This window comes from Lycium barbarum, chromosome 11 (assembly GCF_019175385.1).
Source record: "Lycium barbarum isolate Lr01 chromosome 11, ASM1917538v2, whole genome shotgun sequence".
In the NCBI taxonomy this organism is placed as follows: Eukaryota; Viridiplantae; Streptophyta; class Magnoliopsida; order Solanales; family Solanaceae; genus Lycium; species Lycium barbarum.
In genome coordinates, this window is record NC_083347.1 from 105,586,855 (window position 1) to 105,605,905 (window position 19,051).

General features: G+C 34.5%; 1 pseudogene; it reads right to left on the reverse strand.

Moving 5' to 3' along the window:
- Positions 1-14,680: 14,680 nt before the first annotated feature.
- LOC132617922 (probable receptor-like protein kinase At5g24010) lies at positions 14,681-18,126 on the reverse strand (annotated as a pseudogene).
- Between the last annotated feature and the right edge of the window lie 925 nt (positions 18,127-19,051).

Consider the following 19,051-nt stretch of genomic DNA (forward strand, 5'->3'; position numbering starts at 1 on the left):
CCATCATTATTGATTTAATTATTTGATTTTCTAAGCATTTTTTTAACACTGTTTGTTTTTTTTTAATATGGGATTCCTTTTATTATTTTTAAATATTGCTTGCTTTTGTTAATATGGGGTCTACTTTTTTTTTCCCGCGAGTTTGGATGTGGTGGGTTGCACTTTTTTTTTTTTTTTTTTTTTTAATACTGGTTGGTGTTTAATATGGGGCCATGAAGAACTTCTATTTTTTAATTTTTAGTAAATATTTTTTGTTTAACTCATTTTACTTGTCATGTTATTTTTTACACGATTTTTTAAAGAAACGTTAATTAGAATTATAATTTCACTAATTTAGCTTATTAATTATTTGATCTCCATTTAATATTATTTTTTCTTTTATGAAATTAATCTCTTTTCACATTTATTAGAGTAAGGAAAAAATGAAAAAGTAATTAAATTTTATCTTATTTTAATATATAAGTATTTTAAGTATGTTGCTGTACAATAATTTCATTTGCGACATGCCACTAATGGGTTGATACACATATGGCAATGAGTCCATCATTATTGATTTAATTGTTTGATTTTCTAAGCATTTGTTTTTTAACATTTTTTGTTTTATTAATATGGGATTCACTTTTTTTTTTTTAATATTGCTTGCTTCTGTTTATATGGGGTCCACTTTGTTTTCCCGTGAGTTTGGATGTGGTGGGTTCCACTTTTTTTTTTTTTTTAAATACTGGTTGGTGTTTAATATGGGGCCCAGATATTTTTTTTAACATTGTTTATTTTTTTAATATGTGATTCATTTTTTTTTTTTAATATTGCTTGATTTTGTTAATATGGGGTCCACTTTTTTTCCCGTGAGTTTGGATGTGGTGGGTTTCACTTCTTTTCTTCCTTTTTTTTTTTAATACTGGTTGGTGTTTAATATGGGGCCCACAATTTTTTTTGCTTGATTTTGTTAATATGGGGTTCACTTTTTTTTTCCGTGAGTTTGGATGTGGTGGGTTCCACTTTTTTTTCTTCTCCTTTTTTTTTAATACTGGTTCAATTTTTTTTTTAATATGAGATTAATTTTTTTTTTAATACTAGTTGGTGTTTAATATGAGGCCCACATTTTTTTTTAATATTAGTTGTTGTTTGATATATATGGGGCCCACATTTTTTTTTCTTTTTTTTGTTATGGGCCTGTTTAATATGAGACCCAATATTTTTAATTACTAAGCATGCCTTTCTAAGTAATCCAAATGTAACTGATATAAATAGAGTAAGGAAAAACAGAGGAAGAGTCCATCTAGGAATATTTTGGCTTTGCGGTTTTTTTTTCCATCTTGATTGTGTTTTACTATATATATTTGGTACAACACCTATACAAAGAATTTTCTAGAATCAAATTAGCTGTAGTAAAAGGTTACCATATGCAAAAACTTGTCAGCCTCAATCACAAAGAGAAGTGGGCCCACTGAGAAATACATTTAAGGACACGTGTAAGCTTGAATAAAGGAGATTGGACGTAAAAGGAATTCTTTCAAAGGGTTTAGTTTTCTTGGTAAACTAAATCAATGTACAGCCAGAAGATGCTGACGACACGGACGACGAAAAAGCACCCAACTGGTGCTTCTAAATAGTAGTAAAAATAATATCTCGTCGCTTGTCGACCATTCTTTAGTATCGTTCATTTGGAGGTCTATAAATGGATACTAGCAATACATGCCCGTGCATCGCACGGGCCGAACATGTCTATTCACTTTAATTAGTCAGTCTTTAAGGTTTGTATTTTAAAAATAACTTTTAAAAACATTTTAATTGTTATTATATAATACAAAATGTATTTTATGTATCATCATTTTAGTTATAATTAAAAGTCTTTGAGATGGAAAGAGTCGGACTTTTTTTATCATTATCATGACAATTAAAGTTGTTCATTGATGTAAAAGAAAATTAGTAAGAATATGAGGGAAATTAATATTTTGATTCTAATTTTTTTATTTTAAATTCTTTAATATTTTATATGTATACCGACAGGTTGATATCTATTTCAATTAAGTAACTATTCAGATCCAAACATAAAAACCATTTTGTTGTATATATTGGACTAAAATATTTTTATTAAATTAATTAAAAAATATATTATAATTTTTTATATTAATTGTTACAAAAAATCAAAATTAGAAAAATATATGTTATATCATTAATCACCAAATTTTAATTATGAAATGAAAATATAAAGTAATACATTTTATAAATGTAAAGAAACAATAATCAAAGACTGCAAAGGAGAGTAAATAAGTAAAGTATTGACAATGAAGGAAAACAGGGATAAATGTCACTCCCTCCCTTTACTTTTACTTGTCTATGTTAACATATCAAGGGAAAAAAATCTTCTTCTTATTTTACCCTTCACATTAATTATTCATTTTCAAATCATTTTCTGAGGCTATTGAGACTATATACCAATAAATATGGATATTATGATAAAATATATACTTGATTTATTAATTTTCAAAGAATGTGAAAAGTCAAAAGTGAACAAGTTATGTGTAGGAGCATTAAAATAACTTTTGGTGCAAATTTGCATTGCTATTGTTCGCCCTCTCTTCATGTTTAAAGTATTGATAAAGAAGCAAAACGGGATAATAGAAATAGAAAAGAAGATAAATATAGAATAAAAAAATGGACCTATATTTTTAGTAATGTGGCCAAGTAATATGGACGAAGGGAGTGCTTTATTTTTATTAATTCTTAAAGAACGTAAAAAGTCAAGTATAGTAATGTGGCCAAGTAATATGGGACGGAAGGAGTACTTCATTTGTTAATTCTTAAATAACGTGAAAAGTCAAAAGTGAACAAGTAAAAGTGCACGGAGGAAATAAATATGTGTCGGAGAATTAAAATAGAAGTGCACGCATGTATACATGAGAAGAGAATAAATATTCAGTACTATGACATATATCCACGTGAGATTTATTAATTCTCAAAGAATGTGAAAAGTCAAAAATGAACAAATTAAAGTGCACGGAGGAAATAAATTTGTGTAAGAGAATTAAAATTGAATTGCATATGTCTATACATGAGAAGAGAATAAATATTTAGCTAGAACACGAAAATCAAAAGTGAACAAGTAAAAGTGCACGGAGGAAATAAATGTGTCGGAGAATTAAATTTAAAGTGCATGCGTCTATACATGAGAAGGGAATTAAATATTATGTACTATGACACATGTCTACGTTAATATGGATGAAGGGAGTACTTCATTTTTATTAATTCTTAAAGAACGTCAAAAGTCAAGTATAGTAATGTGGCCGAGAATAATTTCGAAGTGTGTAATAGGTATTCACCAGCCTAGTTATAAAATATGGAATGTTTATAAGCATTTTTTGTATTCAAGATATTGTAGGAATCTCCTCACATGCTTACTGCTTCACTTAGTCTAATGCTTCATAAACGTGGATTTTGTATTAACACGCTTGAGGTGTTAATTTCTTTTGTGGTGTTGCTGAAACAATCTTGAAAATATGTTTAGCTTCGTGTTTAAGGGAAAACAAAGATTTTGCCCATGCGCTTGTGTACTTAAGAGATGTTTGGATATCATGAACTTTAGTTAGTTATGTTCCCCCTCTGTTGAATTCTCTGAGACCAAGCACTTTCTTCATGAATCTGTTTTAAACTACAACACCATTAAAGGACTGTTTACAGAATGCCATTATCTGTTTGCATTAGTAACAGAGAAGCATCAATAATATAAGGAGTTATATTGTTTCAATATCATTGTCTTGTGACTTCCGTGTGAGTAATATCCTAATAGCTATAGGAAAAAGTATAGTATTAAATTTAGCTATCAAAATGTTCATTAATTAGGGGACTTTGTTAAGTGTCCTGTACGTACATGATTTGGTGTGAAGATGATTTGGTGTCATTTAAGATTGTGTCTTAGTGTGTTTCAAATGACATGTATATTCCTTGTGTTAGCAATTAAGACTGCCCGCTAATTTTTTTTATTTTTTTTTTTTTCTTACATGTACACATCGGAGCAAATGGAGTCTTAATTCGCGACTTTCTCAAAATAAAGTCTCAAGATGAGACTTGGCACACCCGCCCATAGAGTCATCTCGTTCCGCAATTCTTAAATCACATCGGGCAGGCAAAATTCGCTAGAGACCGCCTATAATATTTTATTCCTTTTTCCTTCCTTATCATTCATTTTCTTTCATCCATTTTTACGATTGCTAATTTGTCTGTGTTTTGGATTGTGTGTGGTTTAAAATTAGGTGCAGAACCTATGATTCACGTAGGATTATGAGGGTAGATTTTATCATTTAGGATTACCGCTCTGAACATTAAGTACTATATTTTCACCATATAGAGTGCATCACCTATTTTCATAAACTCTTCTAAAATCAAGAATAATCTTGTTAGGATAGTTACTAATTCGGCTTTATTCTAAATGATTGAAGCAACTTTTCTTTACTAAACAAATGAAGCTCGTCGTTTAAACTTGTGTACTCTCTTAGATTTCATTTAATTTTGTGCTAAATTATGGCTTTGAAACAAATGGATTTAAACTTCCATTTAATAAGATTTTTAAGGATAAGGATTTCTTTGGAGATTTTGGCCATGTTTGAAGTCAACAACTTTTTTTTCTTTCAAGATCATTTGATTGGATAAACATTTTGAGTGGTTAAATATTTTCCTAGAAACCATGAATGCTCAAATCATTCGTGTAGCTATTTTGCCATCTGAAAGCCCTCACGGACTTGAAAGTTCACTATTATCATTCATATAATAATGTTTTAAATTTTGTTAGTTGTAAGGTTTTTTTTTTTTTTTCAAAGCCATTATCTTAAATTTTAGACCTTAGAATTAATTAATCTAAGTTTGGTCGGATAACCGTAGTTAGCGGATTCTAAAGGATGCCTAACCCCTTCCCTTTAGAATAATATAGAGCCCTTACCTAGAATCACATTGGTTAAGCAGACTATTAATTGAGGTTTAGTTTTAACTTTACCTTAGTTAACATTGAGATGTCCTAATTCACCGTTAAAATAATTAGGTGGCGACTCCTTAAAATAAAAATAAATAGGAATCACCAATATGTTGTACTCCTAAATTCAACCCGGTTAAAATGGGGGTACGACAGCTTGGCGACTCCACTGGGGAATTCTAGGTTCTTAACCATAACAACTTAGGTTAATAATTAATTAATTGGACGTTTTGGGTTTTTATTTTTTTTATTTTGCCTTTATTGTTGCTTTTATTTCTTTTGTGTTTTTAAGTGGTTGTTTTATTATGTGAAAATTTTCTATGCAACAATATGTTACTGCTTTCCTTAAAATGGCATTCCGTTCATATTTCCTCCACTCCTGAAAAATTCACACAAATTCACACACTTAAAAGCGGTTTCGCGGTTCGCGGCCGTGCACTACTAAATTACCCTTTTAGTTAGATCGATCTTGTGGATTTAGTCGATCGGCGGTGCAGTCGACGGCCACGGACTTTCCACTCCCAAGTTGTCCGCTTGGGGGAGCCTTGTGTCATAGGAAAACCACTCTTAATCTACCTAGGTAGAGCGAAAACCAAAACCTTGTAAGGACATGCATCATTTTAAACCTAGGAGGCTTAATACCCTTGGTATATTAAGTTCATTAGTCAACCTTACCAAATGTCCAAATGAGTCTATGACTCTAAGTGACACTATTCACTATCTATGTGCATTATTTGAAGGACAAATGTGTGGAATATGTGGACCTAGTACTCTATAGATAAATATTTCAGGAAAACTGACATTTTGTTCCAGGTTGGCATGGAGCATCCAATTAATGCCAGAGGGTTGAAGACAACTAAAGGAAATCAGTGGAGATGAAGTATTAGATATCTTAGATTAACTTTGAATTGTATTATTAATTGACATGTAATAAAAAATTTATTATTCTTGTAAATTAGTTTTAGGAAGAGTTATGGAATGATACATAAAAACATGTTTGTCCTTCAAATGTTCGTTAGGCCTACCTCTGGCATAAAGAGGTCCCTTGCATTATAGAACGCGATGTATTATGTGCAATAATGTGTTTATGTGCAATAACATGTCCTTACCGTATACTGACTCGTTTTTCTTTTTCTTTCTTGTTTTATCTTTTTTTCTTTCAAACTTATTTTCAAAACAAAAGGTTGACTTGTGCTAAAAGGGAACTGGCGGAGCATTCATATTTCACACGGTCTAGAGCCAAGAAATCAAACTCTGACTCACCACTAATCATCTGGTTAACTAAAAAGACTCGTTCTAAAATGGAACAAAGTTTGATCAATACAACCACTTCATCTGAACCATCTCTTAGTTTACCAATCACGAGTGATCCCACATCCTCTAATGAACCAGAAACACATTTGGAGATCATTGCTCGTCTGGAGCGACGAGTTGCTGAATTAAGTCACATGGTACTTCAAAATCGGTCATTTTCTCAAACTCCGCCACATATGACTCCATCTCACGGGGTTCGTCAGACTTTGCCTATGCCACCTCCATTCCCAAATTTGGATGAACTTAACCAAGCAAACTATTTTACCACTTCTCAACCAACTCATTCCGAACCCCTTGCCCACCTAGTTACTCAAAATGCTCCTCTTTTGTTTACAGTCGCTTCTTCAAAGGCTCAGTTTATACCGCCGACACATGATGTTACCAATGCGCATCAAGTTCCGCCGGTATATACTTATACCACAGCTCCACCCATGACACAAACCCAAGGACAATGTCGCACAGATGTTGATCATTATGTCGAAGTCGAAAATGAGGCAAGGGCAGTTAATGATGAAATGATAAATAGAAAGCTCAAAAGTTTAGAAGATGCCATGAGGAGTTTGCGTGGACTCGGTAGTAACCAAAGCGTGAGATATGAAGAGTTATGTGCATTTCCTGAGGTAGAATTGCCACCAGGTTACAAGATTCCAAAATTTGAGAAGTTTGATGGGTCGGGAAATTCTTTCTTCCATCTGAAGGTCTATTGTGAAAAGTTGATTGGTGTGGGGAAGAACGAAGGGATAAGAGTCAAACTATTTAATCAGAGTTTGAGTGGAAAAGCTTTGGAATGGTATTCCAAGCAAGATACAACCAAATGGCGTACTTGGGATGACTTGGCAAATGCTTTTGTGGATCATTACAAGTTTCATGTTGAGATCGCTCCTGACAGAATCTCAATTACAAAATTAAAGAAGAAGTCAACCGAATCATTCCGAGAATATGCTATACGGTGGAGGGAGGAAGCATCTAGGGTACACCCGCCCACGGAGGAAACAGAAATGGTTACTTTCTTCATTCAGGCACTAGAACCGGAGTACTATGAACGTTTGGTGACAATGGGCGGAAATTTTTTTGCAGAAGTGATCGAAGCTGGGGACATGATCGAAGATGGCATTAAGACAGGGAGAATAACAAGTCTAGCAGCATTGCAGTCTACTAGTAAGGCCATACAAACTGGTGCTCTCGGAAATGGAAAGAGAAAAGAAAAGGAAACGACAGCGATAATGGCTCTGGGAAGCACCTCGTACCGCCATCAACCACCTCCGCGGTACCAGTCTAATGCTCTCCACTCACAATATTTTCAACATTCGTCACATCCATACAACCAAGCTTTGTCATCTTACCAAACTCAATCACCACAAATTTCCTACCCCGTCTACAACACACAACCAACATACCGAGCTCCACGACCACCAACACACCAAGCTCCACCGTCACAATCTCATCATCCAAACAATGCATCCGCACCTTGCCCAAATAGACCTTTCCGCAATTTTACACCGTTAGGAGAGCCATTGAGCGTTATTTTTGAAACACTGCAAGCTTCAGGCTTATTGTATCCTGTGGAAGGTAGAATTCCAGATCCACTACCTAGAGGTTTTGATCCCACTAAAACATGTGCATATCATTCGGGGGTAAAAAGCCATTCCACTGATCGCTGTTACGCATTGAAACATAAGGTTGAAGATCTTATTGAAGCAAGACAGATCATGGTCAAACAACCGGCACCAAATGTGGTTAACAATCCACTCCCGACCCATGATGGGGCCACGATAAATATGATTGGAATAGATGAAAATGATGACGATCCATCCAAATTCATAGTGCCTGTGGATAGCGTGGAAGATCATGGTCTTGTAGCCGTTGCTTCTCCGGCTATAGTGATAAGGGGTTTTGTACCTATCGAGATATTAGGAGCTTCATCAACACCTGTGGAAGTAATTCAAGAACCAAATCAGTTACCAGTGCTCGATACCAAAGTCGTACCATGGAATTATCAACAAGCTGTGATGGAATGTCGAGGAAAGGAAACGATCACTGACAAGACTAAGACGTCAGGAATGACCAGGTCCGGAAGGTGCTATACCCCAGAAGAGCTAGCTAGATTGAGGCAAACTAAAGAAAGCAATGTGCCTCCCAAAAGGGTTGTGATGGAAGCCGAGGCGGAAGAATTTTTAAGGAAGATTAAGGCCAGTGAGTACTCAGTTGTGGGTCAGTTGAAAAAGACCAATGCCCAGATTCTTATCCTTTCTTTGCTTTTAAGTTCAGATGTACACAGAAATGCACTCTTGAAGATTTTGAGTGAAGCATATGTTCCAAGCGAAACAACTAGTGAGACGTTAGCTGGAATAGTTGGGCGCGTGCTTGACAGTCATCGAATCAGCTTCGATAATGAAGAACTGCCACCAGAGGGATGTAGTCACAACAAAGCACTCCATATAACTGTCAAGTGTCGTAACATGTTTGTGTCTAAAGTGTTGATTGATGGGGGCTATGGACTTAACATTTGTCCACTAACAAGTCTGAAGAAGATCAAATATAATATTAGCGAGCTCAAGACAAGTGATATGAATATTCGAGCATTTGATGGGGCTCAAAGGCGTCCTATTGGAGAAATAGAGTTGAACGTGCTGATTGGACCTATTGAGTTCATTATGGATTTTCAAGTACTTGATATCTCCACGACATACAACATGTTGTTAGGAAGGCCGTGGATCCATATGGCTGGAGCTGTGCCATCTACTTTGCACCAGACTGTCAAATTTGAGTGGGATCAATAACAAATATGCATACACGGGGAATGTGACACGTCTATCTATCGAGAGCATTCTATCCCATTCATTGAGGCAACAAGAGGGTTTGATGGAACAACTTACCATGCTTGGGAGGTTGTGAATGTTACTAGAGTGGGTGAAGTGTGTCAAACTCAAGAATCAAAAAGGTCATGCGCCGCAATCATGGTTGCAAAGGAAATGCTAAAAAATGGGTACCAACCTGGACTTGGGTTAGGGAAGACATTAAATGGGCGGGTTGAGCCTGTAGTTCTCCATGCACAACAGTTCACATTTGGTTTGGGATATGAACCAACTGAGGAATTAAGACTGCCCGCTAATTTTATTTTATTTTATTTTCTTTTTCTTACATGTACACATCGGAGCAAATGGAGTCTTAATTCGGGACTTTCTCAAAACAAAGTCTCAAGATGAGACTTGGCACACCCGTCCATAGAGTCATCTCGTTCCGCAATTCTTATATCACATCGGGCAGGCGAAATTCGCTAGAGACCGCCTATAATATTTTATTCCTTTTTCCTTCCTTATCATTCATTTTCTTTCATCCATTTTTACGATTGCTAATTTGTCTGTGTTTTGGATTGTGTGTGGTTTAAAATTAGGTGCAGAACCTATGATTCACGTAGGATTATGAGGGTAGATTTTATCATTTAGGATTACCGCTCTGAACATTAAGTACTTATTTTCACCATATAGAGTGCATCACCTATTTTCATAAACTCTTCTAAAATCAGGAATAATCTTGTTAGGATAGTTACTAATTCGGCTTTATTCTAAATGATTGAAGCAACTTTTCTTTACTAAACAAATGAAGCTCGTCGTTTAAACTTGTGTACTCTCTTAGATTTCATTTAATTTTGTGCTAAATTATGGCTTTGAAACAAATGGATTTAAACTTCCATTTAATAAGATTTTTAAGGATAAGGATTTCTTTGGAGATTTTGGTCATGTTTGAAGTCAACAACTTTTTTTTCTTTCAAAATCATTTGATTGGATAAACATTTTGAGTGGTTAAATATTTTCCTAGAAACCATGAATGCTCAAATCATTCGTGTAGCTATTTTGCCATCTGAATGCCCTCACGGACTTGAAAGTTCACTATTATCATTCATATAATAATGTTTTAAATTTTGTTAGTTGTAAGGTTTTTTTTTTTTTTTTTCTCAAAGCCATTATCTTAAATTTTAGACCTTAGAATTAATTAACCTAAATTTGGTCGGATAACCGTAGTTAGCGGATTCTAAAGGATGTCTAACCCCTTCCCTTTAGAATAATATAGAGCCCTTACCTAGAATCACATTGGTTAAGCAGACTATTAATTGAGGTTTAGTTTTAACTTTACCTTAGTTAACATTGAGGTGTCCTAATTCACCGTTAAAATAATTAGGTGGCGACTCCTTAAAATAAAAATAAATAGAAATCACCAATATGTTGTACTCCTAAATTCAACCCAGTTAAAATGGGGGTACGACAAATATGTGTCGGAGAATTAAAATAGAAGTGCACGCGTGTAGAAGAGAATAAATATTCAGTACTATGGCATATATCCACGTGAGATTTATTAATTCTCAAAGAATGTGAAAAGTAAAAAATGAACAAATTAAAGTGCACGAAGGAAATAAATTTGTGTAAGAGAATTAAAATTGAATTGCATATGTCTATATATGAAAAGAGAATAAATATTTAGCTAGAACAAACAAGTAAAAGTGCACGGAGGAAATAAATGTGTCGGAGAATTAAATTTAAAGTGCATACGTCTATACATGAGAAGGGAATTAAATATTAAGTACTATGACACATGTCTACGTTAATATGGATGAAAGGAGTACTTCATTTTATTAATTCTTAAAGAACGTCAAAAGTCAATTATAGTAATGTGGCCAAGTAATATGGGACGGAAAGAATACTTCATTTATTAATTCTTAAATAACGTGAAAAGTCAAATTGAACAAGTAAAAGTGCACGGAGGAAATAAATATGTGTCGGAAAAATAAAATAGAAGTGCATAAGTGTATACATGTGAAGAGAATAAATATTTCGTACTATGGCATATATCCACGTGAGATTTATTAATTCTCAAAGAATGTGAAAAGTAAAAAATGAACAAATTAAAGTGTACGGAGGAAATAAATTTGTGTAAGAGAATTAAAATTGAATTGCATATGTCTATACATGAGAAGAGAATAAATATTTAGCTAGAACACGAAAATCAAAAGTGAACAAGTAAAAGTGCACGGAGAAATAAATGTGTCGGAGAATTAAATTTAAAGTGCATACGTCTATACATGAGAAGAGAATTAAATATTATGTACTATGACACATGTCTAGGTTAATATGGATGAAGGGAGTACTTCATTTTTATTCATTCTTAAAGAACGTCAAAAGTCAAGTATAATAATGTGGCCAAGTAATATGGGACGGAAGGAGTACTTCATTTGTTAATTCTTAAATAACGTGAAAAGTAAAAAGTGAATAAGTAAAAGTGCACGGAGGAAATAAATATGTGTCGGAGAATTAAAATAGAAGTGCACGCGTGTAGAAGAGAATAAATATTCAGTACTATGGCATATATCCACGTGAGATTTATTAATTCTCAAAGAATGTGAAAAGTAAAAAATGAACAAATTAAAGTGCACGAAGGAAATAAATTTGTGTAAGAGAATTAAAATTGAATTGCATATGTCTATATATGAAAAGAGAATAAATATTTAGCTAGAACAAACAAGTAAAAGTGCACGGAGGAAATAAATGTGTCGGAGAATTAAATTTAAAGTGCATACGTCTATACATGAGAAGGGAATTAAATATTAAGTACTATGACACATGTCTACGTTAATATGGATGAAGGGAGTACTTCATTTTTATTAATTCTTAAAGAACGTCAAAAGTCAATTATAGTAATGTGGCCAAGTAATATGGGACGGAAGGAGTACTTCATTTGTTAATTCTTAAATAACGTGAAAAGTCAAATTAAACAAGTAAAAGTGCACGGAGGAAATAAATATGTGTCGGAAAAATAAAATAGAAGTGCATAAGTGTATACATGTGAAGAGAATAAATATTCCGTACTATGACATATATCCACGTGGGATTTATTAATTCTCAAAGAATGTGAAAAGTCAAAAGTGAACAAATTAAAGTGCACGGAGGAAATAAATTTGTGTAGGAGAATTAAAATTGAACTGCATAAGTCTATACATGAGAAGAGAATAAATATTCAGCTAGAACACGAAAAGTCAAAAGTGAACAAGTAAAAGTGCACGGAGGAAATAAATATGTCGGAAAATTAAATTTAAAGTGCATACGTCTATAAATGAGAAGGGAATAAATATTAAGTACTATGACACATGTTTACATGAGATATAAAAATAATTGGATAAAATGTACAAATTATATAGCTCATGGTACAAGAATTTAATGCGGGTACAATTTGTGAAGCAATGAGTACAAGGAGGGACTCTTGTGTTCGTCCCTCCATGACACTTATTATATATAGAAAAATATCATATCTCCCTTAGCTTGTGCTATAAAAGACTTCATTTTGGGACCAAGACCTAGCTAAATATTTTATTCTACTAACTAAAATCACATGCTCCGTGAGGTATGATTTTTTAAAACAAAGTGTAATTTGGAGGTATTAAATCTTTGTAATCTTCTCCCACTGATACTAAGTTATGTTCTTCATTCTTTTAAGGCTAAAGTCATAGATAGCCTCCTAAACTTTATCATATTTTTCTCTGGACTATCTAAACCGAGGGTTGTACCTATTGAGTACCTAAACTCGTCTAAATTTGATCCTATTGGGTACCTTTTGCCGATGTGGCGCCTACGTGGCGCAACAATTGAGTCCACTTTTTGTTGGGCGTTAGGGTAAGGGTACCTAAACCAGTCTAAATTTGATCCTATCGGGTACCTTTTGCCTACGTGGCGCAGCAATTGAGTCCACTTTTTGTTGGGCGCGTGGACAGCCCTTTCATCCTTAATTTTTTTTTTTGTTAAAATTTTACCTCTTTTAAATAAAATTTAATAGATAAATAAATAAAAAACTAACACACCTCCCCCCCCCCCCCACCCCTCTGCCTGTCTGTCCCCTGACCTCACCCCACCGTTCCTTTTTTTTTTCTCTTCTTCTTCACTATAGTTCTCTTCTCTTCTCCTTCTTCTTCCTTTTTTTTTTAATCCAATGTACGTTCTCTTCCCTTCTACTTCTTCATTATAACACTTCATTTCTTTTAATTATTTATATAAAATTAATTTTGAATTGGATGTTATTTTTTACCACCATTTTTTTTTGTCTTTTTTAGATCTGAAAAGTAGCATTACCATCTTGTTCACCGGAAAAAATAGGGATTCACCATTACTATGACTCGTTCACCGGAAAAAAATGGGGATTCACCATTACTATGACTCTTTTTTTATCTCACCTTTCATTAAAGGTTGGTGGGTCTTGTAAAGACATTGATAGACCTAAATAAGAGAAGAAAAGGGGAATAAATTATTGGTGGGGTGGGGGGAGCGGCAGCCGGTTTCTTTTGCAGTTGGAGGGGGGCGGCGAAGGAGATGAAAATTTTGGGGGGGTGTATAATTTATTTTTTAATTATTATGATGGACCCCACCGCCACGTGTCACGTTTTCATTGGACAAAGTTTCCACGTCATGGAGAGTGTAATACACTCTCTTAATTTTGCTGATTATTGTGAAAAAGGTACCCAATAGGATCAAATTTAGACTGGTTTAGGTACCCAATAGGTACAATCCTCGGTTTAGATAGCCCAGAGGAAAATGTGGTAAAGTTTAGGGGGTTATCTATGACTTAAGCCTTCTTTTAAATAGTTGATAGAAACTTGATCTAATCGCTATTAAACCACAACTAATGACTCAACCTAAGACATCACTTGTTTTTTTATGATTGAAATTCATCTGCCCAACTTGGTTACAATGGTTATACCCTCTCCACTTAAATACCAAGCTTTAGGCCCCAAAAAGGTGCTAGTAGGTAATTTCACAGCTTTAACTTTTTATAAGGAACATGGAAGTTTGTTACTGATTACAATTTTTCAAAAATAGTGCTCCCTTCGTCTCAATTTATGTGATATAGTTAGACTAGGTACAATTTTTAAGAAAGAAAGGAAGACTTTTGAAACTTGTGATCTAGGAAAGAAAGGAAGACTTTTGAAACTTGTGATCTATTACAAGTCCTAGATATTTGTGTGGCTCAAAATTATTTCATTAAGGGTAAAAGGAGAAGCGTCAAGTTAAATTATTTCTAAATATAAAAATGTTTTTTTTTTTTGGGATAGACTAAAAAGAAAAGTGTATAACATAAATTGAGACAGAGGGAATTACTACTTATTTCATAGGTTTGTATTATGGGGTATTATTTTTTTCATTTCATATTAGTAGTTGAATATTTCCCAGATTCAATTGGTGGGATTTCACTGGGTCTGTTGTTGTATTAGTAGTTAATATTTCAACTAAAATATGAATAGGTTATTCAAAATTCACATAAAAAAGAATTGTTGGCAATTGAAACATTAGTTGAGTCCAATAAGTGCTCTTTAAAAATCTTTAACAAAAACTAAAACCAGACACTATGGGAGGATAGACATCAGACTTTATGAACATTATATTCTATTAATACAGATGCATTGTTAGAGGCATTTGCCTGTTATCCAATGCAGAAAATGAACCGTGAATATAGTTGCAGCACTGTTTTGATACGTGATATACAATTGCATAAGACAGAAGGAAGTAAAAGAACACGGAAGTACATATTAATGCATGCTAACAAAAGCTAGGCCAAATTAAAATCATCTGGCTTCATCGATTTTCAATAGTGAAAAAACCTCACTCTCACTCTCACTGGCACTGACACAACTTGTGCTTACATCTATAGAAGGTAATCGATGAATACCAGGCAATGCCATCTGCCACGAAACATCGGTGTTGGTGCTATCTTCGTGAAATTCTTGGGGTTTCCCAGGGTGTTGAAGCGATAGTGCATAGTTCAAGTCCCACAAAACATCCGCCATACTAGGCCTATCACTGCCATCTTCTCGCAGGCACTTCTCTGCTGTTTCCCCGAATTTCCTCAGAGAAGTTGGGTTAATTTTACCTGCAAGTAGGGATGGAAAAATTAGCCGATGAAAACATGACTCCCCAACCCGTCAACATTTGAGCAGGTTATTGGCCCGCTCATATTTTAGCTCAGCTAGCCCATTTTAAACCATCTAAAAATTGGGCTGCTGTAACCCAAATTGATGCAAGAGAAACTTTGTCAAAATATTTTCAAAAAGACAAATTTTGTATTGGATACTCCCTTTGACCCAATTTACATGACACTTTTCCCATATAGAGAGTCAATTTGACTAATTTTTGAAGCCAAATTGGATTAGATCAACTCGATATTTAAAATCAATATTTATATATTCAAAAATTATATGAAAAATACTATAAGTTGCAATTCTTCTCATGTCAATGTAATGAAAATATATATTTTAAAATGTTGGTCAAAGTTCACATATTTTGAAACTCGATAAGCGAAAAGTGTCACATAAATTGCGACGGAGGAAGTATGTTACGTATAATCATAATAAAGAAAAATTAGTTTATTAGGTATCTAAAATTATAGTATTAAAATTTAATATGAGTTGGGCAGGTTGGGTTATGACTCATTTTATAACCCATTTTAGCCTAAGTCATTTCAGTCCAAGTAACTTCTGGCCCAAATTCAGCCAAACTTGCCCATTTGACATCTCTTACCTTGCAGGCAATGGGTCAATTATCTTTTCTAGCTGATTTTTTTTTAATCCAAGAGAAGTCCCCATTCCGCCAAGTTCATTTGATTTCTCGGAAGCAGGTTGTCTACAGCTGGTCTAGCAGAAAGCACTTCAAGAAGTACAACTCCAAAAGAATAGACATCAGATTTTTGAGTCAGTTGCATGGTATTCACGTACTCGGGATCAAGATAACCGAAGCTACCTTTAACATCAGTAACCATATGTGTTTGATCAATGGGACCTGATTTGGAGAGACCAAAATCAGCAGCTTTGGCAACATAAAATTCATCAAGAAGGATGTTTGTGGACTTAATGTCCCTGTGAATAATTGGCTCACTTAAACCGGTGTGAAGGTAGTGTAAGCCCTTAGCTGCACCTATACAAATTTGTAGCCTTTGATCCCACGATAACTCTGACCGTGAACATGATTTACTAACATCTTCCTTCGAACTATACAAATGCTCTCTCAAAGTTCCCTTCTCCATGAATTCATAAACAAGTATCATCTCGTTTCGTTCATCACAGTAATCCAATCAATGAAACGAGATGCTGATGACGAATTTTGGACAAGAGCAGTTATCTCAGTTTGGAATTCCATGAATACCCTCGGCCATTTCCATGGCTCGCTTCTTTTCACAGCCACTTTAACACCATTGTGTAAAGTTCCTTTGTAAACCTTTCCAAAACCACCCTCACCAATCATAAATTTGGGATCAAAGTTATGAGTAGCATACGAAATCTCAGCAAGAGGTATCTTTAACCCAAGGCTCATTTCAGGATTAGTGCTGCTACCAATTGTACTACTTCCTGCATAAACATTCACCATCGGCCCATCAACACTCTCAGCGCGTTTCGGTTTTCTTGATTTCAAACAAAACAAGATAACCACTACAGAAACAAAGACTGGAACCACACCACCAACAGTAGAACCAATTATTATCAACAAACGATTCTTGGCTTTTCCGTTTCCCTCTGGAACTGATTCCCGTTTGTTAATCAGCTCCATAATTTCCACCCCATTTAGAAAAGCATTCTTATCAACTGAATCACTCCGAGGGCCAACTGAGATATTCATAAAACCAGAACCATCTGAATCCACTACAAAATCAACTATAAAAAGGAGTTGCCAATTCTGGAGAACTCTGTACTATTGGCTGACCAAATAGACCATATATATAGACATTGAAAACTGTACTATTCCGGCGTTTACTAACAATGTCACAGAAGTGTAGGCGTACAAAAAATGTAGTATCCTTATTTACTCCAAAAAGCCAAGTTATGTGAAACAAGTTGTTACTTGGTGTCACATCATCCCTATTCATTTCTTTGGCAGTTTTATAAACAAAAGGAGGAGCATCAAATTGAGTGGATCCTCCTTCCAGATCATATTTAGGCCCATAAGTATACGTTGCAAGCTTCTTTGCTGAATCTTTGATATACAAGTAATCATCATCAGGCAACCAATTTCTTCTCATGGTATAATTTTCAGGTATAATTTTTGGGCCACCAACATTAATCCTATGAATTACAGTTAAAGCACCCAAGGACAAAGCCTTTTTAGCAATATTGCTATTTCCTTGAGGAGTGACATAACTAGCAGATTCAGGAATGAAATCTTGAGGAGTAACATATGCTTCTATGGCGTTAACAAATGCGAAAGACGATTCTTGAGAAGGTCTAAAGTCGATTTTCAAATTAGGACCATTTACAGGGAGCAGAAACTCTTTGATGACAGGGTAAGTTACGTTTTTCAGGGACACTATAATTCGACAAAATCAAGAACCCCGAAGCCAAAACATCGAATTTGGCATCAAAAAGATTAGAAAAAGGAAAGAAATGAAGCCGTACCATGTAAACACCATTTTCCACTGTTTGAAGTTCATATGAAGAAACCTGATTGAATACTCTGGCAGTTACATAGATTCCGGATAACAGCGGGGTCGTTAACGGAGCGACTGTGGCGCGAGTCAGATTTCGTGTCGCTGGAAAAAGTGGTGTTGGTGATGCCGGAGACGGATACTGAGGAATGTGAACCACAGTTGATGAAGTGTTTTTGAGGGAAGGTGTAATTAGGTGATGAGGACATGGAATAAGGAAGGAGTATAAGGGAAAAGATGAAAAATGAGTGAAGATTTGCCATGGTGGAGAAGAGTGAAGGGAAGTAAAGAGGACAATTATAATGCCGTTTTTGAAATGAAATGAATGATTTTTTGGCAGAATGTAATGTAGAAAAAAGGAGGATGATGAAGTTGACTGCAAGTTGACTTGGAATAGGACTTACACTAATTAGTCATTGGTTGGATGGATATCTTATTTTATAGTAGTAATTCTGAGGTCATGATTGGCCAAAAAATATCTTGAAAACAACTTTTACACACAAATAGATTCCTGAATTTTGAGGAATCATCTTAGTATTTATTAATTTTACCTTGCTCTCACTCTACTGTAATAGAGGCCAGTGAACCACATGACAAAACTCAGGACTTAATGCTACAGAAGCGGATTTAAAATTTCTAGAATATGGTACACCTCTAAAAAGTAGTAGGAAAAAATTATATTGAGTAAGAATTTATTCCTATTCCTGTAAGTAAATAATACAATATTAAGAATTGATTCCTATTCCTCTAAGTAAATAATACAACATTCAATCAAGTACACCATTCATCTTTTTTATAGCATGGCTATCAGCAGATAATATTATACTAAACAACAAACAACATGCACATAAAATATCTAATTTCGCAGAGAGATCATAGATTCACGTGCATCATAATATACCCTATAAATCTGCCCCTAGCTACTACACCACACTTGAGCCTAAGTGACTACCAACGAGTCGTTGCGTGGTTACTCAGACTTCACCATATAGTTCAAATTCCTACGATGTCTAATTTAGTCGAACACCTTATGCGCCAAATTTCCGACTGTTAGACGCCCATGTCCTACAATGTCAATTTGTCGTGGGAATTCTAGTTTAGAAAAGCCAAAACAGTCCGCTAGCATGATTTCCTATAAATATCTAAAGAAAATTCCACTGGAGCAAACTTTCACTATTTCACAAGGGTTAGGGAATTGGGGACACATATAGAGAAAAGAAGATAATCTCTCCGTCCCAATTTATGTGGCACCATTCGAATTTCAAGATTCAAAAAAATCTTTCTTTCACTGTAATTTTTTCATCCAATTTATGTGGCACCGTT